We start from the raw sequence: 24,885 nt of genomic DNA, 5'->3' as shown, positions 1-24,885 counted from the left end.
AATGCACTGGGGCCTCATTTATCAAAAAGGGTGTAAATTCAGGTGTAAAAGATGGCATACGCCGAAAACGAGAAAAAGGCGGACTGCCGCGTACGCCGAAAATATTTTGACGCTTTTCGGATCTATCAAACATGGCGTACACGCGGCTGCACCGATTTCTCAGTGATAAATCCCACGGTGTCCTAGACGAGTGGGGACGTGAACGCGCCTCATGTTCCGCCCTCTACACGCCCAAATTCAACCATATATGGTGCAAACCATGACAATGCACAATGTGGTTCACCGGAAGGAACCAACATAAAAAGGTAGCGTGGAGCAAAGGCAAGACAATTACATTTATGGAAAAGCGCGGAAAGAAGAGAAACATTTCGGAGACGGAGGTGCATGTGCTTGTTGGAGAGGTCCACGCGAGGAAAAAAATCCTCTTCGGAAGGTAGAAAAGCCTACCTTTGTCTGATTGCTCCTACAGTTTAGGTAGCCTACTGTACGTTTCGTGCATCTTGTATTTGGCGTACACGGACATTCTGTATTATGTGGCTGTGAGGAAAGCAAACATTCCAAACATTCTGTGGTAGGCTATGATTGATTTAAGACCAAAAACAGGGAATGATAACACAGATGATCACTTCATAATGTTGGACCACATTAAACATTTTCCCCTCTGGGAAATTAAGACTCTCTTATCTAAATCACCCGGTAAATCACACTTAAGCATTTATTTGGCTGCCAAATGAATATGGTTACACAATAAAATGTTTAATGGAAAATAAAGTTTACACACAAACTCAAAGAAAATGACTGAAATTGTTTCCCCAGACTCTGACGTGGGGTGGGACTCAGAGGAGGGGGAGTCTGCAGTGATCCTTGACCTGATGGTCGTGCCCCCGCCGGTTGCAGCCTCCACCTCCAGCACCATGACCTCCAGTGCCTCCAGCGCCCCGGTCCCTGCTGCCAGCGTCCCTGCCTCAAGGGTCCCTGAGGGAAACCGTCTGGGCTTCCTCTCAGACGCTGTGCTGGAGGCCAAGAGAGACATGGCAGAAGGGATTGGGGCAGTTGTGCAGCAGTTGGGGGAGGTCACCACACTACACCACCAGAGCCAACAGGACGTCCTCACTGCACTTCATTCCCTCACATATGCTGTCACGGACCTCACACAGTCACTCACTACCACACTCACGGACCTCACACATTCACTCACAAACGCACTCACACACCTCACACAGTCACTCACCAACAGACAATAAAATGGTAGAAATGTGAACCTTACTTGTTTGTGTCTTCATAGCTGGCGCATGACCTCAGCGCGGGCCCTTTGGCCCCGCTGGTAACCCTCATTACGGGGAGGAGGCTGAGGGTTTGGGTCCTCATTTTGTGGTGGGGGGAGGCCCGGTGGGAGGCGCACTCCGTGCCGTACTGCCATGTTGTGGAGGATGGTACATGCCCTGATGATCTTACACACCTCGATCGGGTGGTAGAGGAGTCTACAAACCGACGCGTCCAAGCAGCGCCATCGGCCCTTGAGGAGGCCAATGGCGCGCTCCACGACGCTGCGTGTCCGGGCAGGTACCTCGTTGAACTGGGTTTCCTGCTCATTCTGAGGGTCCGGGAAGGGAACCAGCAGCCACTCCCTCAGGTGGTAGCCACTGTCGCCTGTTGGTCACAAAATCATCAGTCTTGACTGGTTCTCATTCTTATCAGCTTTGAATATGTATCTTGGCAAACATAACATAGGATGATGTACAAGGAGGGGACAGATACCTAGTGAAAGTACTATTGGTTGCTAGTAAAAAGCCAATAACGGGGGCTTGGTATAAGGTGGAACCCCCAACCAAGGAGCAGTGGCTGGGTGTTGTGGAGGAGATTTATGTTATGGAGAAGTTCACGCATGCATTGAGGATGCAGGAAGGAAAGTTTGAAGGGAGATGGAAAAAATAGATGGATTATAGAAGGAAGTGTGATGATACCACTAATATTGAAATTGTAATATTTGAGTAAGAGAAAAGAGCTGCATTGTGACTTGATGGAAGTACCCTTAAGCTGTTATTGTTTGTTTTTAATTTTTTTGTTTTATTGTATTGTCGTTGTATGGATGGAAAATTCAAATAAAGATTAACGTTTTTTTTTTTTAAAGAAAAAGAAAAAAAGAATATGTATCTTGGCATATGCTCTCACCAACAAGCCAGCCGTCACACACAGCGCCTGCCTCCAGTCTAGCCCCTACCCTGCTGTGCGCCAGGATGAATGAGTCATGCGTGGAGCCAGGCCACCGTGCCATTACACTTGTGATGAGCATGTCGGCGTTACATATGATTTGGGTATTTATAGTGTGCACATTTTTGCGATTCACATAGACATATTCATTCACTGATGGTGCCCTTATCAACTCCTCTTTGGAGTTCTATCTCGGCCAGTAGGCCGAGTAGCGCCGGATTCATTTTGGCTCGCATCACGCACAGGAGGACTGTCATTTATATGCTTGCCAAACAGCAAACAGGTCCACATGATCACATATTAATGACAATCTAATTGGTCACTTATTGCCGTTTGATGGAGTGCCTGCATTAGGTGTGTGACATATTGCGCAGAAAGGTTTGGGACAGCGCATAGCTTAAGTTTGGGGAACAAAACCATATCGGACCATATCAGACCATTAAAGGAAGAAAATTCAAATGCATTTGCAACAAAGTGAAAATGATGAGAACGAGTGTGTAATGAACTTGTTAAAATTAAAATTGCATAAATGTACACTTAAAAGTGTTTTTTGAAATAGGCAATTATCTGAAAGCTCTATATGACGAATAACCCATTTAGGACGTCATGGTGGCATGCTGTTCTGAATGGTTCTTCATAGAGAAATGCAAACTGGGCTTCATTCTCATGTGCCTCATAACCTAGACAAAACTGCATTATGGGAAGTTTAAGGCACCAGTTCTCCTTATGTCAGCAGATGATTATATTGCTGTCATTACAACGCCTTTCGATTCAGCAGACAATTAGAAGGGCTTCACCTGGCGCCTTTATTAACCAAATTGGAAGTGATACCGAAAGCCAGCTCCATGTCCTCCCGTCCTTTAATGTCTTTACCCTGCAGTCCATTTGAGTTCTCTGCTCACTCTCCCACGTCATATTTCACCATGCCCTCCCCCTTCTTCTCCCCAGCCAACTAGCGTCATCCACATTGTGATTTCCTCCCCTACCTAAATTGTCTTAACCTTAGTTTAGATCCAACGCCTTCACTTCATACTGGCGTTTTCCAGCGTAGCCACACGTCTCATGAAGGACATACATCGGTGTCAACAGAAGCAATAGCAACAAAACAACAGGATATGTGGGAGATAACAGATTGCTCGGTCACAGATGTCCTGTCAGCCAGAAGTTTCTACCTTGTGCGCTATGCAGAAGTGGCTCTGTCCAGACCTCAGAGGGACCGTTAGCTTGTTTAGATGACTGGTTCAGTGAAATGACCCGAATTAGGCTGTTAGAATAATGCCTTTTCAGTGCCAAAGTGCCTCCAACAGTGACAAACCAACTGATGCAAGCAAAGCTCTCAAGCTGGGCCTTAGAAAATATTCCAATATTTCAGCTGGCCTATTAGCAGAGCCAAGGGGAATGCATATGCATATGCATATGGCTTCTCTGTACATCCAGAGTAGTATCCTATTAAAGCATAAACAGGTTTGGTTTGGCAGTGAGTGCTACTTCTCCAGTATTTGTTTAGTTTTTTTTACCCACAATTCACTGTTTCTGGACTGAAAACATGGTCAATATCTCGGAAGAAATAATTTCATTCATACATCAACAAATATGAGTTGATTATTCATTAAAAATCCAAAATCTCCCCAACTGGGTTTCGTGGATTTTGTGCCATTTGAGGCATGAATCAAGTTCAAGACACAACTGTTCAGTCTTTTGTTTTTTCGTAATTACAATTTTTGATAGTGGAATCCCTGTTGGGTTTTTTATCTACCCTGGCTCAAATGACTTTTTTCCACAGAATTAATTGCTATACTCAAAATACAATAAGGTTTTCTCACAATCTTAACCTCAGCCTTTAGAGAGCATCTTTGAAGACATTAACAATGTGAATGAATGAAAATCCATGTGCTGACAAAAAAAAGAAATTAACAACTGGAGCCAAAGAAGTACAGTTATTAAAGAGCGAGTTCGTGACAGCATGTCCAGTATCACTGTAATTGCATATGTTTCTGTGAAATAGGTTTCATATGGAGTGTAATAAATCTGCCAATTACACCCGCTATTGTATTACAATAATGAGTAAAGTTGGAGTGCGGCTACCGTGTGGCTCACGTGGCTGACCTCAGTAATAGAACGACAACAGCTGACAGTGCATCAGCAGAGAAGCACGCCGGCCCTGGGAGAGCCATCAAGCAGAAAATGATAATTAATTAATCATGGAGAGGAAGGTAGGCTCGTCTTCATTAGCCTCCTTGGTAGTTCCTTCCCCTTGGCCTAGACACACCGACCATGGAGATGGTGCCATAACCCTCCGGGGCCGGTTCAGCACCCTGGTTACCGCAAAGACAGCTGCTGCGAGCAACGTTCACGACCTCTAACCCCCGATGTCATTAAGCACGCTGTGGACGAGGTCCATTTGTGTTCAGTAAAGCTGCAGTTATAATATCCATTGCTTTATAGGAAACAAGCATCTTAAATTCTATATACTATATCATATGCGTAGTTCAATGGGTGTCTGTTTGATTCTTTCAAAGCCAAATCCAAAAACACAATAAGGCCTTTTCATTGTTGCTACCCATGGTATCTTTAATAGAAATTTCCGGTTAGAATTGAGTTTCAGCTGCTATAGCTTTTTTGGTCGGTATCCAACATACTGTATTTCCTCATCTGAGATAAATTCTGCTGAACCACCTCTCCTTAAACTCTCAAGGCTCTGCTAATTTCATAAGTGTGAAATTGAGATTCAGCAGATATTCTTCACGGGCCAACTTCACCCTTTCAAACATTCAGCAGAGAAAAGAGGTGATTTTACCACCAAGACAGAGGGCCTCATCGTTGAATATCCTTCCAGCCACAAGACATGTCTTATTGTTAGTTGTTTCATTTCATATCAATGTCTTAAACCAGATGCAGTTACAGTAGGTAATACTAGTTTTGATAGTGGTTCTTGTTAGGTTACGGTTAGTACAGGCACATCATTAACCAGACTCTCCCCTCACACACATCAACTGGGCCCGCAGTTTACAGCAGGTTCACGACAACCCTCAGATCGGTAGGTCCGATGTTTCAACTCTAAATGATTAATAGCGATTACAATCGATGATTAACGATCATGATTTATCATTATAATTAACAACTTAATATGACACGTAACTGTGGTGCCTTCGCCAATTAAATGTGAATCAAGATGTTAAGAATACATAAGTGGGAGGATCGGCGTTCTTCTCATTAGGAAGGTTTGACATTGTGGGTTAAAATGTCAAATCTTCTTAATGCAGCCACAGCCATCGCCATACCGACACAGCCCACATGAACGATCATAAATTGATTTTCTAACTGTGTGAAATTGACTGTCTGGCACGGCGACGTGGAGCAACATGCGGGCCATTATTCATCGGTGGATTTGGTATGCGAAAGCATGCCTGGGCAATTACAAAGCAGCCCCATAAATTAGTCCCTGAATCTGTCTTAAATCATAAGAGAATGCCTCACGTATTGCGCTGCCCCTCCCTATGGAGGAATCCGCAGTAATGGAAACGTTAAGACCGTAGTTGAGTGTGAAATCAGTTAACCGACCGCCCCCTGAGGTGTACAGTAAGGAACACTATTCTGGTGGGGGGGGGGGGGGGGCAGAAGTTCAGGGATGCTGTGCACAGTTTGTATTCCTTTACAAAAGCACAAAAGGTTACCCTGGAGTAAGTCATTTTCTGCAGATTCATTTTGTTGTCCTATCTATCCAGTCTGCTAGCACACCACTGTGTTCTTCACACTTATCTGTGCCATCCTTTCTTAGGACACTGTGCAATTGAAGGATATTTTATTTAGACATTAAAGTAACCTACAAACTAAATCTGCTGGTATTTTATATTTTCTTGGCCCAAAATAAATAGAATTGAATATTACACTGACAGGATTTTCACGAAACAAACAATAAACAAAAATGCCACCCTGTTAATTAGTCTCATTTGTGACCATCGGCAGACTGAACACTGGGATTGTGTGTGTGTGTGTGTGTGTGTGTGTGTGTGTGTGTGTGTGTGTGTGTGTGTGTGTGTGTGCGTGCGTGTGCATGCGTGCGTGTTTGTGAGAGGGGGGCACTAGAGAGATGAGATAAAGAGAGACACTTGTTTTTAGCCTCCAGGGTAACGGGGGGATTTGATTGGCACAATAAGGTGTTCAGAGGCACAGGTGGTGCCCACACCGAGGCAGGAGATGCTCCCGGAAGACTAGATCACCGTGGTGACTGACACCGAGCCCCTCGCTGCCTGTCTGATCTGCATCTGATTAACATTTCAACATGGGCACGACAGCATGCGGACTCCACTCCAACCATGTACAGTGCCCTTGACTTGCTGCTAGTTTTGCTAATATGAATGCAAAAGTCCCCCTCCCCTCTTCTCAATTAGGTCAAGAGGACGTCTTGTGGCTTGGCAGGCTTTCATCCAAGTATTATCCATGATTGAACAAATGAATCGCTGAATAACAAAGACAGCAGAGAACGTGCCTGTAAGAAAGAGTGTGGTTTCTTTGAGAGGACATGACGATACTACACATGATTTATGGGTCAAAATAACTATACATCACCTGAGTTATGTATGCGTCTATCCCCACTGGAATGCATCATTACATCGGTGGTAATGTACGTCCACAGAACAGCATACTATTTATAATATATAACACACAAGAGGTTCATAGAGACTGACACGTGCCCCTCTTCACACACAGATGAGATCCTGGGAGACATCGGGCAGGTCCCTAGAGAAGACCTTTTCTGTTCTGTCTGAAGGTCCCTGGAGCATCATGCACATTTCTATTCTGCTCCGAAGCATCTGGAAGCAGGGCTAATGTGAGCCGGTGGTCTGGACAGGAATGGAGGACAGGAGGAATTAGCTTCATCCACCGCATTCATTAACCCTCACGCTCGTTCGCCTGTGTGCAACAGTGGTGGCGGAGTACGTGTCACCACACCCAGAAAATGATGAATTGGTAATCAGTGGAGAGCTGTCGAGAAAGCCTCGGGAATGCAGAATTTACACACTTGTTTGCCCTTGCATTAACCATTTGTAATCAAATCACTATTTATCGTTGGCTCGGCCTGACATGGTTTATGACTCGGTCACGTGTGGGCTGAAAGACAACGAAAAAGGAGGCATTTCTTATTCACAGCAGGAAGTAATTTTGAAGGAATGTCTATACAGTATTCTGTGTGCCTGACTAATTTCAAAAGACGGAGAAGCACACACACACCCCCAAGCTTGGAACATTGTGAGTGATTAATTTTCAATTACCCTATTAAATAATTCATAATTTCCTTAATGAAAAATACATACACAACAAATCAATATGCTCAGACCCTCTGAAACAAATGAAAAACTGTTATTATCAGACAAAAGTACCTTTAATTAAGAAAATAATTACATAAATCAAAGAATTACATAAATCAAATGACTTCTGCTTGAAATAATCTTATGTTCACCTAATTCCTTCCAAAGAAAAACAGCTTTAACAAGTCTATAAAAGTCTCAGAACGGGGGGGGGGTGAGCCGTGCTCGGCGCCCAACCTGGCGGCCCCTGGAGGGAGAGACCTGAAGTGAAATCAATACAGTGACAGCTGCGCTTCAGGTTGAAATCCAGACTGTATCCTAATTAGAGGTCAGGGTGTACCAAGACATTGTCCTCTCCTAATTCTACTTTAAAGTGCAGCCGCAAGTGCTTGGGAGTCAAAGTGCTTGCGAGGCCAACCTGTTGTTAATGGCCCATGCTTTAAAAGTTAATGAGAGGCTGAGTTAAAAGCAGCATTAGCCAAAGGCTACGTGAAGTGGAGCTATGAGGATTAACTTTTCATTACCTCCTCATTAGGTGAGCCTGGGGGATTAAAGAGACCCCCATAAGAAATGTAGCATGAAAATACCAAAGTGGGTCCTCTTAAGGCAGTTTTGGATTGCAGGGGAAGTTATGAGGGAGCACCCCCCCCCCCCCCCCCCCCAAACCCCCACCCCCCATTGGTCCTCGGCCCACACCGTACTCGCCGTTAGCCATCATGGACTCCAATTGTCACAGAGGGGTCAGAAAAGGCCTACTTTTCCTGAGGAGTTGACATTGAAAACTAGATTGGGTCATTTTTAGTAGAATAAGTAGGCCATTATAATTCTCACACCAGGTTCTCCATTTATTTGCTTTGCAGTGTCCCTGGTGCAGTTGTTTAATGTCACTTGGCAAGTTTAATGAGTAAAGTTTGATACTGTGGTGGCCAGTCCTGATTGGAGCAACTTCCTCTCTGTCCAATACTGAATGTATCAATGCCTCATCAAGGGAGACTAGGCAACAGAGTCCATGTCCACACTTGCCAACCAATACTTAATTGTACATCCTTAATTGACAATTTGAAGGTGATTTGAACCCACCTTTTGTCCAATAAATTGTTTGTTTGTGTGCCAACTCCTGGTTTGTGTGTGTGTGCGTGTGTGTGTGTGTGTGTGTGTGTGTGTGTGTGTGTGTGTGTGTGTGTGTGTGTACAATTGCTGTATGACTTCACAAAGGAGTATGGGTGTTTCTCCAACTACGGGCCCTTGTGACTCTCCCATATGAAGAGAATTTTACTTCTATTAATGTGGAACATGTTTATTTACATAAAATGCTTCAGAAATTGTATTAAATCACATTATTTTGTAATTATTTTTTTTTCAAGATGTGTAATAACACTATGTATGTATTTAGCAAATATTTTATGATCAATTGTAACATAAACCCAAAATGTCAGTGCTGGGACTTCAAAGTGCCTGTAGTTGTAGAAACACCCGTATGCGGTATATGTTTCAGGTGCAGTGGAAGGCAGGCATTTGATATCCAAAATACTGTACTGAAATCAGGCCTTCCATTGCTTTACAGGCAAGCAGAACAATCCTGTAATACAATATAGATCTCCATATAACAGTGGAAGTCAAGGTTATAATTATGCATTCAACTCAAGATTATATATTTAATTAGGGTTTAATGATGTTTTTTTCTCTCAGGCTCATAACACTATTATTACCATGAAACAACATGCTAATGAGGATTTTTCTACAGTACAAGAGGGCAAGACTCTTAATGCATGAACTTAAAATCGGAGGTATATTATTATTCTATATAAAATTGTGAGATCATTTAAGTCACTTAAGGATCATCATATGAGCAGTTAGATTTCAATGTTGGCTTGACAACCACTACCTTACCAAACTGTGCTCCAAAGATGGATGCCAGATGACTAATTTAAAAGACTACTTAGTGGCAATGCTTACTTTAAATACTTTCAATCTAAAGGTTTACTGTAAATACTCAATTTAGTGGCAAACGTGATGGCAAACATACAGAGGATTGTTTTGAGCACATCATGGGCATCAGCGAGAGCAATCAATCAAAAGATTTATTGATACATATTGACATTCTTGCCTTTTATGACAGCATGCATGACAGCATTTTCAATCACCATTATCCAGCAAAGCTCCATGAATTATAATGATCGCTGGGCGGAGCGTACATGGGAGGAAGCTCAAGGACACAGGGTGCTTTGATTTGTGTGAGCGTAATTGTCGTTTTTTCAGGTGCCCCCCACCCCACCCCCCCCCCCCCCACCCCCGTAAACAAGTGCACTTGATGAAGTAGGCATACGACATCTGCACCTTGAGCACTTCTGCAAGAGAGCATTGTCACCCACAATTAAGCGGTCAGGTCTTTTGTGTTTCTATCGTTGACCGCTCTCTCCCCCCGTCTGTCCCTTTGTCCAGTCAGAAGAAGAACGGAGAGACGGAGAGAAAGAGAAAAAAACCTGTGAACAACAACCCTGAGAGGTGTGAAAATAATGTGAATTAATGAGGTCATGTCATAGAAGGAGTCCCATCTGAACAGACTGGGGGGGGAGATTCACACCATTTTCATAATTAATGCAACTTATTTTGACATTCAACATGCATTTATGCAGTGATATGGTAATAGCGTTTGACAATGACACGGAGCCCTTATGTATCTAGTTATATCTACCCTGTCCAGGCATCAAAATAAAATGAGAAACATATTATAACAATTGTTCACTCAAAGGTTTATCCCAAAACACCCGTGCCAGGAGTAGGTAGTGTTCAGGTAGTGCTCAGGAGTAGGTAGAGCTCATCAAACATCTTTATATGTCATTCAGTGAGAGACGGCACATCTCATGGCGTAGGTGGCGAAACACACACACAAAATGGCTGGACCATCCACCGATGAAACTTCTCTCTGCTCTTAACTTCTTCTCCCAAGGACAGTAGGGACACACCCAGGGGTCAACCAAGTGCTCCTGTCCGTCTTTGCCAGGGACGGACAGCGTTAGCGATCTGTTCTTCTGCATGTTTTTCATACTGGATTCTTTATGGGGGGGAACCCTTACGAATATGAGGAGAACATGCAAACTCGCACACTCCCCTTCTTGCTGTGAAGTGACAGTACTAGGTACTGCGCCACCGTGCCGTGAGTACTCAGGAGTAGGTAGTTTTCAGGTAGTACTCAGGAGTAGGAAGTGTTCAGGTAGTGCTCAGGAGTAGATAGTGTTCAGGTAGTACTCAGAAGTAGGTAGTGTTCAGGTAGTACTCAGGAGTAGGTAGTGTTCAGGTAGTACTCAGGAGTAGGTAGTGTTCAGGTAGTACTCAGAAGTAGGTAGTGTTCAGGTAGTACTCAGGAGTAGGTAGTGTTCAGGTAGTACTCAGAAGTAGGTAGTGTTCAGGTAGTACTCAGGAGTAGGTAGTGTTCAGGTAGTACTCAGGAGTCGGTAGTGTTCAGGTAGTACTCAGGAGTAGGTAGTGTTCAGGTTCAGGTTCAGGATTAGGTAGTGTTCAGGTTCAGGCTCAGGAGTAGGTAGTGTTCAGGTAGTGCTCAGGAGTAGGTAGTGTTCAGGTAGTGCTCAGGAGTAGGTGGTGTTCAGGTTCAGGCTCAGGAGTAGGTAGTGTTCAGGTTCAGGCTCAGGAGTAGGTAGTGTTCAGGTAGTGCTCAGGAGTAGGTAGTGTTCAGGTCCAGGTTCAGGAGTAGGTGGTGTTCAGGTTCAGGAGTAGGTAGTGTTCAGGTTCAGGAGTAGGTAGTGTTCAGGTTCAGGCTCAGGAGTAGGTGGTGTTCAGGTCCAGGCTCAGTAGTACGTACTGTAGTGTTCAAGCTGTGTTCAGGAGTAGGTAGTGTTCAGGTAGTGCTCAGGCATAGGTGGTGTTCAGGTTCAGGTTCAGGAGTGGGTGGTGTTCAGGTTCAGGCTCAGGAGTGGGTGGTGTTCAGGTCCAGGCTCAGGAGTAGGTACTGTAGTGTTCAAGCTGTGTTCAGGAGTTGGTAGTGTTCAGGTTCAGGCTCAGGAGTAGGTAGTGTTCAGGTTCAGGTTCAGGAGTAGGTGGTGTTCAGGTTCAGGAGTAGGTGGTGTTCAGGTTCAGGAGTAGGTAGTGTTCAGGTAGTGCTCAGGAGTAGGTAGTGTTCAGGTTCAGGCTCAGTAGTACGTACTGTAGTGTTCAAGCTGTGTTCAGGAGTTGCTAGTGTTCAGGTAGTGCTCAGCTCTCCTTGCCAGCGGCATTTGCTTTGCTGCCGCTCGTCTGTCCTGAGGGAGAATAAGGGAGTGCTTCTACTGCATTCTGCTAATGTTGGCCCCTGACAAGTTCCCCCAGAACGGCTCCTCATCCGGATAGCACACGTTCCCAGCGACACAATTCCAAAGGTTTATTTCCCTGGCTGGCCAATTAGACGGAACACAAAGGACGGCAGTTGAGGCCTCACTCCTTTTCTGCTCTCAGAGTGAGATGAGAGGATCACTCACAGGCATAAGAAACTCAATGAGCGCATATTATGAACCAAACCATTTACTACTTCTACTTTTTTGCTTTTAACTGCTGCTTTCTTTTCATTCATTGTGATGTTTTTGTTGTGGTTGTCATTTTCCCCGTATTTACAGAACGCAACGGCAGTTCAGAGCAGACGGATACATGTAAAGTCACCCTGGAGAAAGCTGTCTGCAAACCACAGATGTATCCGTAATGGAGGATGAGTCTTCACATTCAGCAGGAGAGGGACACCGCCCGCTGCCAGAAGACTGAGGGAGAGTGAGTCACGCAGAGCATTTGAAAAGTCTTTAATATTCTAAACCCAGAATGCCAATTATCGATCTTTTATGTATGTCGTTATGAGGTGGTTATTCATCACGGGTTGTAAACCCCAGGGTAATTAACCAGGACTGCGCTGCTTATGAAAGGTATCATCAGTTTCTTTGCTGCATCGGTCAATCATTATATTAGGAGGCACGGCGGGAACTTTGCATATGCGGACGCCAGTGGTGATGCACCGCCCGGGGCTACCAGATGTACAGTAATTAACAGACAGCCCAGCGGAGTTCATGGAAACCCCAGCCTGCCTTCGCCGTTTCCACAATTTTAAGCATAATTCTAACAGAAGGAATGTTTCTTTTACTTTTACATTTCCCCCACCTCCCTCTCGGTGAGATCTACCTTGGCAACTCAATATGAAGATTGATAGATGTTAAGCAACTTCAGTCTCAGGTGGGAGGATGGATGATTGGACTACATTTCTGGCAAATTAGCTGCGGTAGATGTGAAGGAACCTACTCTGTCTGCCATTTCAAGGTTGCTGTTTTTAGGTGAAAGAAAAGTGCCATTAGAAAGTGCTATTACAGTTTTTCTCAATTGCTTCAACACGTTTTTGGAATGAAGACCTTGTTTTCTCAAAACTCTACACACAAATCACTAAAACACACACACACAATTCTAAATCCAACAGTACAAAATAACCCTCTGCCTTCAAGTCACAAACACAACCTTCAAAACACATTTAACCTCTTCTCAAAAGTGAACTTAGTGTTCAAATGTCAAACACAACCCTCAAAACACATTTAGCCTCTTCTCAAAAGTGAACTTTGTGTTCAAATGATACACACATCCATCATTCGAGTCAATGGTGTTTCTAGCTTAGCTTCCAGCTGGTTGGGTAGCTGACTGGCTGGCTAGCCGGCTAGCTGGCTATGATTCGTGCCTAACGTTATGTCTGTTGACTCAGTAAGGACAATATTACAGTTTTTTCCAATTGCTAAAACACAATTTTGCAAACTAGGCTGGTTTCATCAAAATACTTAACACAATTCACAAAACCACACACCCAAACTGCAAAATACCTCATATATCCTGCAAAATGAAGCACTGCAACCAAAACAACATATAGCATTATCAAAATCAAACTTTTGCACCAAATGGCACACACTTCATTCATATCACCAGATTTTTGTCGAACCAACTACACACTGTTGGGCATAATGAAAAGCACTTTAGTCTTTAGTATGCTTTGCCATAATACTAAAATAGTTCAAATTGTAGAGACTTCTTCAGATTGGTCACATGCACAAAAATATTTGCAGATACACACACATGCTGTTGAAACATGTTTATTTTTTATTTTTCACCAAACAAGTCAGTGCAACATATGCACAGCAGATATATTTACATTGGAGTGAACACAAATATGCTCACAAAACCAGTAAACTGAAAAAGAAAATTGCAGAAAAAATATAGAAAAAAAGAGGCAAGAAAAATAATTAGGCAGCATCTTGCCGCACAGCTGGGTCTGGCCACGACGCCTCGTCCACATCACAGGCAATATCTTCCCTTGCCAGACATCGAGGGAAGAAGCGCCTTGCGTGCCTTATCCATCCCTGAATCGCACCCACATCAATGTCATCACATGCCTCTTCCATAGCCTGCACAAGAGGCATGCGCACAAAAGGCTGCCGGTCGTATACCTTCCACCGCCATGCGGAAAATAACTCTTCTACGTATTGCACGAGAAATGGTGGGTGGTCAGCAAACCAGTTTTGGACTGCGGCTGCACGATGAAAGCTCACGTTGTCCCATACTACAACGTAGCGGTTTCTGTGATGGTCTGCATCATTCATACGCTCTGGTGGTATGAGAATGTTGTGGAGTCTGTCCAGAAATGTGAGAATATGGGCTGTGTTGTACGGTCCAGGTTTGGCATGACGGTGGAGGACACCATGCGTATTGGAGATGGCAGAGCACATTGTGATGTTCCAACCACGTTGGCCAGGAACATCTAGAACGGCTCTGTGGCCAATGACGTTTCTTCCTCTTCTTCTGGTCTTTGCTAGGTTGAACCCAGCCTCGTCTATGAAGATGAACTCGTGGGATTGCATGAGCATCCATTTCCAGTACTCTCTGCAAACAAAGAACGAAAATCAGTCAATATGGTGTTATCCAGTACACTTGGAAACAATGTTGCTTGTAGTGTACTGCAGTCAATAGTGTACTTACATCCACATACGCTCCGAGAGAATCAGCCTAACATCATCGGTGACAATGCCATTTTTAACAACGTACATCAAGTATCTCTGTCAACACAGGGTCCGGTACGCCTTCCCCTCATTCAGGCCATGGAGGAGGCCTGTGACTGAATCGAGGCTGCGGCTATTCAGAATGGATTCGACATTCAAGGAGATTCTTCCCACGTTGTCTCGCCAACGAGGACATCGCCTGTGATGTCGACGAGATTCTCTGGCCAGATCCAGCTAGGCGAAGAGATATTCGCTAGTATTTTCTGTAGGCCTACTTTATTTTCAGTCTTTTCTTTTCAGGTTTTACCAGACATTTTCTTCTTTTCACTGTGGTATAGTAGGCTATTTTATGTGTGTCTGGTATGTCCTGAACAGTAGTGTTAGAGTATGCACACTACTTTGGCAGCGTGAAAACTGCATGTTTTGTGATCCATGTTAAAATATTGACTGACTGACATAATGATATTGAGAAACTAAATTATATTTTCATCAGTCTGCAGAATTGGTATTGGTGTAGTGTTTGGCAAAACTATTGTATATTTGCACTTTCTCTGTGTACTTCACTTACAGTTCTCTACTCACTGAGAAGTACAGTAGAATTGCTAAAAGTGTTTTAGGTTAGCAACAGCAGTGTGTAACTGGTTCAAACAGAATTAAGTCATATGGAATGTGTGTGTTTCATATTGTAACAAAATAGGGTTTTTAAAAATTAGTGTATAGTTTTGACAAGTGTGTTTCATTTTGCAAAGGATCTGAGGTGTTCTGCTAATTGTGTGTGTGGTTGTGCTAATTGTGTGTAGTCTTTTGAAAAACCGAGCCCTGTTTTCAAAATCGTGCTTAAGCAATCGAGAAAAACTGTACTAGGAAATTACTAAGTAATTTCAACCTTATTTCTAGGAAATTACTCGGTAGGGTTAGGGTTTTGGGAGAAGACCTGATTTGTTTGTACAATTCTTCTCTCTCATCTCATCATGGTAAAAGAGATTCCCAACGCTTTATCTGTGTTCTCTTCACAGAGAGAGTGGAGAGAAAGTAGACCATTTATCCATAGGCTGAAAACATGTCATTTGGAGCGTTGCCTAATTTATGTAAAATATAGGGTGAATGTGAGGCCTCTTTGACATACAGTAAGGGAGGCATTTCCATAAAGGCAGATGGGTAGGCCACCCCAAAGCACTTGGAGGACATCCTCCAATCAGCTCTAGTTGTACAACCCTTGCAGCATGGTGGCTCAGTGGTTAGCACTGTCGCCTCACAGCAAGAAGGTCCTGGGTTCGAATCCCGGTCGTTCCAGGTCCTTTCTGTGTGGTGTTTGCATGTTCTCCCCGTGACTGCGTGGGTTCCCTCCGGGTACTCCGGCTTCCCCCACCATCATAAAGACATGCAACATGTGAATGAATGTTGGTGGTGGTCGGAGGGGCCGTAGACGCTGTTTGGCAGCCACGCTTCTGTCAGTCTGCCCCAGGGCAGCTGTGGCTACAGATGTATCTTACCACCACCGGTATGACTGTGTCTGAATGAATACTGGACTCTGTAAAGCGCTCTGGGTATCATGAACCATGAAGCATGGCGCTATATAAATTTTAAACTTGATATAAATCCAACTTGATTGCTTCATACTCACTTCAAACAAATTGACCGAAGCTTTCTGCTGTGTCCCTAACTCCCTAAATACAATTGCACCTACTTACTGTAAAATCAGTGCTACAGTACATAAGGTACTGTAGGTTAATGTCCTTTCTCTACCATAGCCCAGGCACTAACAGAACATAAGTATATGTTTTCCTACGATCTATATGAACTGTTGAATTTCCCTCGACTGTCAGTAGTGGCCCACCTGCAGTACAAGCCCTAGACCGACAGTCAGCCCGTCATATTCTCTCAGCTCGCTTCTGATATCTCTTCTGCTGGAAGATGCATCCTTGGTGGCTCATATTGATAGAGGCGTTTCATTGTCCTCTTCCTCCATTCACCTTCCACTTTGATCTCCCTCCTCACACACACACACACACACACACACACATAGGATTCATACCCTTGTTCTTTGATTGATGCCCTCAATGCCCCCATGCCAGAATCCAGGCATCCTTCAATAGCTAAGGGCGATCTCACTCATCCACATGCATAATTAACGCAAAATTACCTACTTAACATAATGGTGTAGAGCTTTGCTCAACTGGGAAAGGCTTTTGTTTGTCTAGAATCAGACTAGCAGGATGCCTGTGTGCTTATATATTATAATACAAATTACCTAAATTATTTTGGTGTTGCTGTTGCTATGCAAGATGTTATGCAAAACTCACTTCCAAAAAAAGGGACATTTGATTTTCAAATGTGAAAGCTTTATACATTAATTCAGATTTTGCTGTTGAAAGTGACCTTTTTAAATGTCATGTTTTAAGTAGAGCATTATTAAAACATTTTAACTAATCAAAACATAATACCACTCCTACATACTAGAGCAACGCAGTACTCTAACAGCACTCACCTGTCCTTGATTTCAGAGAGGAACAGGATGTGGGAGGGAGAGAGAGAGAGAGAGAGAGAGAGAGAGAGCAGCTGGGGAGTGAGTGTGTATGTGAGTGTATGTGTGTGTGTTTGTGTGTGTGTGAGAGAGAGAGAGAGAGAGAGAGAGAGAGAGAGAGAGAGAGAGAAAGAGAGAGGAGAGAGACAGAGAGAGAGAGAGAAGAGAGACAGAGCGAGCAGAAGGAAGAAACGGATAAGAGCGGAGTGCTATATTTAGACTGTGACACACGTTGTTTCTTTTCTGTCAGTGTCAGGAGCCGAGGCGTCCGCTGGGGTTTGGGCAGGGCTCTCTACACAGCCAAAGACGGATAATTGGTTACTTTGAGTAAATTTATGAACACAACTACAGCTCAGCCTCAAGTAAACAACACGCCTTGGGAACAACTTCCGTTCAGCGCTCATCTTGAGAACACACGTCTGATGTCTGCCTGATACAAAGAGAACAGGCCTACGCATAAACCCTTTCCCTCTCTGGTCTGCGCACGTCGGGGTGACATAGGAGCTCTGGCATAAGTGGAGGCTTGGAGGCGTAGAGCTAGTCTGAATAGATAGGTATGACACCATGAATCACACATGCGCTCATCTGGACAGTACTTGTATGCACTGTATGTGCTCAGCTTGCCTGTTTATTGTTTGTTGTGTTAAAATGTGTGTCATCGGAAGGCCAGACCGTTAAGTGAAGACCAGGATTGGCACTTTAACCCGTGCGAATCAAAAACAAAATAGGATTTGATCCTGGTAAATGGATTGCACTTACAGTATATAGCGCTTTTATCCAAAGCACTTTACAATGGCCTCTCATTCACCTACTCACACACACACATTCACACACCGTTGGCGGGCAGCTGCCATGCAAGGTGCTAGCCTGCTCATCGGGAGCAATTTGGGGTTCAGTGTCTTGCCCAAGGGCACTTCGACATGTGGACAGGAGGAGTCGGGATTCGAACCGCCGACCCTACGGTCATTGGACAGCCTGCTCTACCTCCTGAGCCACAGCTGCCCTCCTGTCTGTTTTCTAAATGCTATCAGAGTCAGACAGATATTTCTCTGTAGGCCCTTGAATCCCCTGGTGTATACCTCCTGCCATGATGTGAATGGAGAGGTTCTTGGTGAACATCTGTCCGCACAGCTGGTTTCGTCATTATAGGAACTTCTGGGATGCTATTCAATAGGATCCCAGTCTTAGGGCCTACATTGTTATATTAGACAAGATGTTAATGTTGGCTCATTTTCCAGACGTCGCGCAGTACTGTACCGGCATTAGTCAAAGAGTCACGACTGTGAACCCAACAGTGATCTCTTAACTCAACATAGTTTCACATCTTTGTCAAACAGTAGAGCCACATGAGTCTAGAGATTTTCCAGTTGGTATCACAGTGCTTAGTAGCTACACAATAACACACCCACTGAAACAGAACATGAGGAGGAATTGGAGGTTTTATTTAAAAGACATCTACATCAGAATCACTGTTATTTTTATTCTGCTATCATCCCGGAGAGACATACAGTATGTGATTCTCTCTGTATTAGAAGTTAGCAGAAGTAGTACATCTCTAAGATGTATTTTGGGTATAAGAACAGAATTGTCATGAAGAGGAACTATCCTGCATGCGAATCGACACGCGGGAAATATTGGAGTTGAGAGTATGATACATGGATATTAGACATGGCAGCCCAACACTATCTTGGGTGAACACCAATAAAATTAGCTTCTCAGGTCATAATTCATGAAGTGAATTAACATGTATTATTATCTCTGAACCAGGGCAGAATTTATTTCCTAAAGCCATAGAAAAGATTAACCTTTTAATAATTCCTGATTCTAATATGCTTAAGACCAGTGAGGCCTAGATACATAGGATTAATGGTATCTGCCAATTTAGCAATATTCCTGTTTTTCATGATCCTTTTTCTTTAGACTATAATCTCTATTGTACCTCTAATACACATTCTCATCCCCTTTCACGTGCGCAATGCATTCTAGAAACTTGTGTGTAATCAGGTTTCAAGCATAACATGCTGGCCTGATATACACTATCTTAATTATTTTGTCCAGAGCTAAAGGCCACTGTCCGACCATCCAACAATCAAAGCACTCACTTGTAGGGGCAGCTTCATGTATGGCTCAGGAGGTAAAGCAGGTCGTCCAATGATTTAATTTGAGGAGAAATTACTTAATACTAGAGAAATTATCTGTCCATGCAGCACGATCATTTTATTTGATAAGAAATCTTAAAATAAGCTTGATTTTAGAAATAAGATAGAAACTAGTAAATACCTGTTAAAACAAGATAATAAATCTCATATTTCCAAATCTAAGATTTTAAATCTTGGCAGGCGCAGAACAATTTGCAGTATAACATTAGGTAACATGTAAATATTAGCTAGTTGACAGCAAAGTGAGACAGGCCGAGAGTTGGGTTTCTCAAATGAAATTCTGTAATTGATTTTTTTTTTACATTGATAAAATGATTTGTCTTAAGTGCCTGTCCTTTCACATTTTTAAATCATGTGTTCCTAAATTACCGGTAATTGACATCTTACATTTGGTTGTTTCAGATGATGATAACCAAGCCACTGGACACCCTATTGCTGCCTGCCACACAAGCCAGCAGAATGTGAGAGGTAGCTAGTTGATTCCTGTATACACTTAGCATACAGTTAGTAATAGTTACAATGTTTTGCATTTGTAATATCAATGATGGGATTACAATTATGTTTCATTTTCAAGTACAGCATAGATAGAACAAAACATGGCAGGAGACTACCATGAAAAAAAATCCCATACTCTGCATTTCCCCTGGACCTCACTCATTTCACAACCTTGGTGAAGGCCCTGGTTTTATTCATAGTTTTTGTTCCATTGAAATGAATGATGGAATGTTCAGTTACAGTAGTGTTGAGTGGTGGCAGTTGGTGATTTGAAAATATCGCCCCATTTTGCTAACCCTAACCCTAACTGCTGCTACTTCTACACTTTTCAGAGTGTGTTCATATTTTAAAATCCAAATATCTAAGTGATGCCATTTATAGTTTTTGAATTATTCAGTGTGGTCTGAAAATCATGCTCACTATACACACAAATGGACACGTCACGTACACTGCACTGCTGAAACACCAATACTAAAACGTTTTTTTTTCTCCTTTTTTCTTTTTCTCCTAGCCTTAGAACAACTAAAGCATTTAAAAAAACGATGCTTTGTCAAAATTGTAGTTGAAACGTTCATGCCAATCAAGCCGTTGAATTGAATTGCATTACAGTGATGAAACAATGTGACTACAGTTGAACTTGAGAACATTGAGGCACTTGAGATATAGCAAACATGTCATTGACACTACTATTTACAGTATGAACTTAGGGGACTGTATGATGAATACAGTATGTTCACTGCAATAGGATAACTCTGTCTAAATATACAACTATGGATTTGTATGAGCCAGAAAATACCATTTTCATAGAAGAGTTTTGTTGACTTGCTATTTTTCTCTGGGGATGGTGGGGTTTCAAGGTCTAGTGTGACTGGCATGGTTTATTTAAGTAATTGACCACGAGAGGCTGTGGGTGGCTAACAACGCCCCGTAGCTGTGGTAAAATCCTGTGTAACCCACTGCCTCGAGTGGTCAATTGCTTTTCTACAACGGTTACTAGATATATATACTGTATTCACAAAAAACACACAGAAGTAACATTCAATCATTTATTTACCGATCAGACTTATCATTTTAGTATTACATAATCTTCCGTGATAGACTATAGTTCTGAATTAAATGGTTGCCAGGCAACATAGGCTATCTCGCCTTTTTGGGTTGGCCTTGTTCATATAAGCCTAAATAGGCATAATTTGGGTGGTTCACGTTTATTTGAACATTTCCAGCTATGGTGCAGTTATTAAAACAGTTCTCCAGAGCACTCGTTTTGGCTGGTAGGGGTGTGGAAGTGTTGGGAGTCGGACTGATGAGTGCGTTTTTGTAATAGGATACGATAAAGGCGAGGTTGCTGCGAGTGGTTGCTACGCAAAGCATTGTAGCCAGCGCTTGATCTTGTCAATGTCCTCGTAAATGAGATTGACGGCGCATTAATACTAATTGTTATGCGGTCGCAGCCGTGAGTTACAGAGTATTTTACAACGGCTGCTAGCCAATCAGAATCAAGTATCCAAACTCTCTGTTGTACAAACAGAATTTTGCCATTTGAAAAAGTTTACAATCTGTAACCAGCTGTCCAGACCCTCTCGAGGCACAAGCAGGAAGCGAAGCATTGAAGCACACACACACACAAAAAAAAAACACAACAGCGTGCACACACACACACTGACGGGAGCAGTTTGTGACTAACACTCCTTATAAATTCTGTCTGTTGTGTCAGACAAAGATTTCTCAGATTATACTGGAATTTAGGCCTTTGTAGATATGAGCAATTATCTGTAATCTCCTGCGGTATGATAATTTGCTTTGAAAAATCATGAATGTCAGTCTGGCTCCACCATGCAGCCTTGTGTTGCTGTGAAAGTACACGGAGCCACAACACTGGAAAGGGTCGTCTACATTGACCTCTTACGACAATTAAAGGGTGCCTCAAGAATGCAATTTCAACTGATTAGCAGAGAACTGGATGCCCCTTTTTATAATAGTGCTCCAACTGATGTTGAGCCAGCGTGTGTGTGCGTGTGTGTGTGTGTGTGTGTGTGTGTGTGCGTGTGTGTGAAAGCAGGGAGGAGCTGAGCTTAACGTAAGGTCTTGTACATGGAGATAATGATATGCCTTAACGCCATGTTTGACTGTGTCGAGGAGAGGTCCAGACAGAGTTCTACTCACACTTAAGAGTCTGGGCCAACCGGTGTCAGCGCCATTACTCCTAATCCTGCACCACACTTCTCTACTACTTCCTATACCGCCATTAAAGGAGTAGTAAAGGGAAAATGCATGTTTAGCCCTGTTTCAAGGTTACTTATGATCATATACAATGGTTCAGATCAAAACGTTGACAAAACTAGCATTTTCGAGAAAGTCTGATAATTGCTCTACCACCATTTTGGTCATACAATGGATGTGGATGGTTATCTTGAAAAATCATTCAAAAACATGTTGAACCTCTCGATTTCAAAGACAAGAAACTCACCTGTCCTGTCCTGACATCAGTGGACAGTTCATTCCAGCACTACGGGGCCAGGACAGAGAAGAGCTGTGACCATGTTGTTCGACTGCAGGGGCCTTAGAGTGACAGGACAACCAGTCACCCCAAGGTAGCAGAGCGTAGTGGTCAGGAGGGGGTGTAGGGATTGACCAGTACGTAGGGTGTTTATTTACAGCAATAAACACCCTACTTGCAAGCCTTGCGGCGACACAAATAAATATTGCAAATGGTAATAAAATGCTAACATGGGACAATAATATGACACTGGGAGAGTTTGTTTACTTGGTTTTGCACTCTAACTTGCATTATGAGCTCTCACCTTGATAATGAATAGGTTTACCTATTTCATATAGAAATAAGCTGTCTTAACTATCTCTCACACCTACCCAATTTCCACTCTGTCACTTATTATTAAGGAAAATATGTGATTGAATATCCCACTGGAGGCATATCAATCATCCTTGAAAATTTCCATTTAGAAATGTCTTTCCCATATCTATATTCACAGTGTCAAATGCCATGTCTGAATTAGGAGGGGCAGAAAGCTTCATATTACTCTTAAAAGGCAGTGAATGAGGAGGCTGCCTGGCTAGTCTAAAAGCTATCCAAGGGTAATTGGAAGGTGGGCAATTATCTATAATTTCTTCAGTGTGTCATTGGACAGTATTGTTTAGGCAATGCTGAAAAGATACTGCATTACAGCACGTGGGCTTTAATGATATCTCCCCAGAATGTCATCTTATTGAACAGTGGAAATGAGGATGGTTTGAGAGGGAAGCCACTGCTTTTCTAATATCTCCTTTCATTAATTCATCAGACTTTATTCACTTCTTTATGCAAGGTTACACAGCTGTGAGAAATTTCTCATGTGATTAAACTTCCATTGCGCTTGAGACAGGGCCCTGTCTCCCTCATACTATCAAATTTCCAAATACAGGTATATGCTATTGGCTGCCTATTCATGTGAAATTTACAACAAAGACACAGAGGCCTCCAATTTAAAACTTTTTGATTAGAAATCTTGGGGTGAAGCAAGAGGAGATACACTTTATTATGCTGGATACACTATAATTTTTGACAAAGTCAACTTCTCCGCGTGGGAGCAGAGGAGGGGGAGAGACAGTGCCAACGAGGCTCCACTGGAAAAAAAAAAACTTGGCTAAGAAATAATTTCTTCAGATTCACTTTCAAACAGAAAGTATCTTTCACATGGTGGAACCTTATTACATTACATTACATTACATTACAGTCAGCTGACGCTTCCAAAGCGACTTACAATAATTGCATTTAAGGTAGGAAAAGTCAGTGTTCTATTTATCAGAACTCAAAAGTGCATCCCCTTTCTAAAACAAGTGACTTAAAATCATAATCTAGTGCTGACGGCAAAGTGAAGAGTAGCAAACTAAAAATGCAATAGGTGCTTAAGAGGGAGGATCCTGGTAGTACTTCTTGAAAAGGTGAGTTTTGAGCCTGCGACAAAAGATGGGCAGCGACTCCATAGACATAAAGAAAGTTCTTTACTTTTCTTTACATCAGCTATTGGCAGAGAATTTGCTGGGGATGCCCGGGACATATCCCAACCAATATCCAGCGACTACTGAAGTCGTCTTCTAGTCCCGCCTCCCTAGCCCAATATTGCTAATAGGATTGGCTTGTTGTTTCTTGCTAACACGTGAGAGGATGGCAGTAGATGTATCTGGTTGAATTTGGTTGTGCGGCAACTAAGCTCATAGCCTCAACATTGTTCTCACAGCTACAGTATCACCCCTGCACAAACACTCGCATTTTGTATTTTGTGTATTTATGCATGTATTTTAAATTTATATACATTTATAGGTACTTGTGAATGTATTTATGTAACATTTGTATCTGTGGTATTTGTGGATGTATTCTTTTCTCTATTTTAACATTTTTTTAAGCCTCATGTGGACACGTTGTAAATTAGCGATTTGCTACAAACAACACAGTGCACATCTGGTCCTTGTGCTTAATTGACTGTATGTTACAACTCTAATACTATTGTAATGGGCATATCAAATAAACTTAACTAAACTAAGTCACGTCAGTTTCCTGAACCTGGATGTAGTCAGTATGAAGGGCAGCAGCAGGTGGAAATTAGCTGTTTAGCTATAACCTTGTACAGTGCATCTCTCCCTACTCTATAGGGTAAATGTCTACTGTACCTTGTCCCTGTCTTAAAAATCAATAAAAATCAATCAATCAATCAATCAAAATCAATCAATCAGCACACTTCACAGAAACCTGACAGATACCTGAACATGTAGCAGTGCAGCTGATGGAAAGAGCAAACACATGCATGCTTGATTGATCTACTTCAATGTCTGGTGGCGTTTTAGCTCTTTGCGTGGCTGATGAAAATCAATGTGAAAGCCACTATGCGGGTAGATATTTCCTGTGTGTAGTCACTTTCACTTCTTCGATCTTGATGCTCAGAATAGTCTCCATAGCTCTGGCCATGCAGGAATGACAAAGATTTCCCCCCTAGAAAATGTCCCTTCACCTAACACCGTTTGATGGTGTGGAACTGTTCTTGTGGGGTAATGAATCAGATTTAAGGTTTTAGTTAGATTCAGCTGTCCTCAGATATTAATGCCATTTAAGATAAACAGAAAAACAGTGTGCGAAACAGCAATGACCTACACATACCCCAGCCACAAACAAAGCCAATGTCTGCCAC

Source organism: Borostomias antarcticus, assembly GCF_949987555.1.
Source record: "Borostomias antarcticus genome assembly, chromosome: 28".
Taxonomy (NCBI): Eukaryota; Metazoa; Chordata; class Actinopteri; order Stomiiformes; family Stomiidae; genus Borostomias; species Borostomias antarcticus.
Note: the sequence above shows the minus strand (reverse complement) of the source record.